The sequence below is a fragment of the Fragaria vesca genome, linkage group LG4, assembly GCF_000184155.1.
Source record: "Fragaria vesca subsp. vesca linkage group LG4, FraVesHawaii_1.0, whole genome shotgun sequence".
Classification (NCBI taxonomy): Eukaryota; Viridiplantae; Streptophyta; class Magnoliopsida; order Rosales; family Rosaceae; genus Fragaria; species Fragaria vesca.
This window is the reverse complement of record NC_020494.1, coordinates 4,145,220-4,147,214: the sequence shown is the minus strand read 5'-3', so window position 1 is coordinate 4,147,214 and position 1,995 is coordinate 4,145,220.

Sequence of the window (1,995 nt, the reverse complement as noted above, 5' to 3'; positions counted from 1 at the left end):
AGAAAGTGAAAACCTTTATAGCAAACCACTAACTCTAATATTAATCGTAGCAATGGAAGAAGGGTAGATAAACCAAAATCACTGGACTATGAATTTTTGAAAGTTTTTACTCACCTAATACTGCTCCCAAATGCAAGACTTCAGTTCTCCTCCCTCTCCTCTAAACCGTTTGTCCTCTCCCTATTCCCAGAAGCTACCTCAACAAAACCAAATTCTCAAAATCAGTCAAGTTAACTGCTCCACTAATCCCTTTCAACTTCTTTTTTTTCTTTTTTTTGCTACTTGGTCCTTTTAAAAAAAAACCAGTAACCACTACCCATCTTTACTAGAAAGAAAATAAATAAATACCTATATATATAAACATGTAACAATGTAGATATATATTCCTATGTGTGTGTGTATCTAATCAAAAGAAACAAAAAAAAAACTGAATCATTACAAAAGCAGTGCTAAACACTGAGAAGGCAACCAACAATTCTGCAACATTTCTCATAAACAGGAATCATACTGCTAAGTGCTAACAAATTTTCTTCCTACCATTTCATTTCCCGAATATCATCATCCCAATGTCCTAACTCTCTACATGCTTATCAACATCTATATTTAATACAATAAAAGTTTTAAGCCATGAGTGGGTAAACTCTGCATCAAAAATTTTAACTTATAAACAAAACCATTTATTCACACATCTTAAACTATAGGGTCAAACACCTTAGTATTACAAATCCAAATGACTCCAACTATTCTATCAAATTCAATCTGACCTACAAGCTTCTTTTCTGTCTAAGAAATTACTTGCATATAACAAAGATTTATACACTTGTATAGTTCCACTGTACTTTTCTATCCAATTCCAACAAACCTAAGAACTGTTTCCTACGAAAACCAATTTAAGCTTAATTCTCAATAGCACAATCCTACTAAACAAATTTTGATTCTTCCTTTGGGTCTTGTAAACAATTTCATACCGCCTGGACAAATGGTCAGTAATCAATACTCAATAATCATAGGTACATAATCACTAGACATGAGCAATGGAACTGAAACAATACCCATATCCCAAGTGTCTAAATTACACAATCATCAATCACACAGAATAAAAAAGACAAAAGAATAAAGAGAGGGAGGAATTCATTACCTCATGGTCGTAAAGAAAGGTTCAGAGAGCGGTGGGATAGCTTCTTCGTGGATGCCCATCTCCCCTACAGCCGCATGTAGCAGATCCCAAGTGGTCGGTGACGATTGAGCGTTTGGCGAGTCAATCCAGCAAGATACTCTTCTTCATCGTTCTCAGTCTTGCTAGACTCCACCGGAACACCGAAATCCCCAAACCCAGAGTACGGAAACTCGAAAGAGAACAGAAGCGGCTGATTCGTGTTCAGGGCTTTAGGACTCGATCAATACCATGCTCAAAATCCCCAAAATTCAGAAAATAAGAGACCAATTCAAATTGAAATACAACATCAAAGAATCAAAAGGGCTAAGAAATTGAGTGAGACCTTAAGAGAATCGGCTTTCTTGAGCTTAATTTCGAGCTCTATCATTGTCGTGCCCTCGTTCTACAAGATAACAGACGCCAAGGCCCGAATCGCTGCTACGACCTCAAACAAATCAGGTTGCTACCGCTAGCTAATGAACTCCTTTATGACATTGAACGGCTTCCTAGATCCCTGCTTATTAGGGTTTCGGCCCACAACGACCTGGGTCTCGCTAACTAGCTCGCTGGTGACGACACGGTGTGGGCGGCCCGAGTTTGGTAGTAGGCGGAGTTGCCGTTATGGTTTGGGAGGGCGGCGGTGTAGGAAATAGAGGGAGCGAGGATGGAGGTCTAGGTTGTGGGGAGATGTTGTCGAGACTCGAGAGAGTGAGGGTTCAGTTGTAAGTTTTGGTTTTGGGGAGACGCTGTCGAGTGAGTTTGTCGAGTTAGAAAGAGAGGCAGGAGTGATTGAGTTCGAGAGAGAAAGAAATTGAGAGGAGTGATTGAGAAAGAAATTG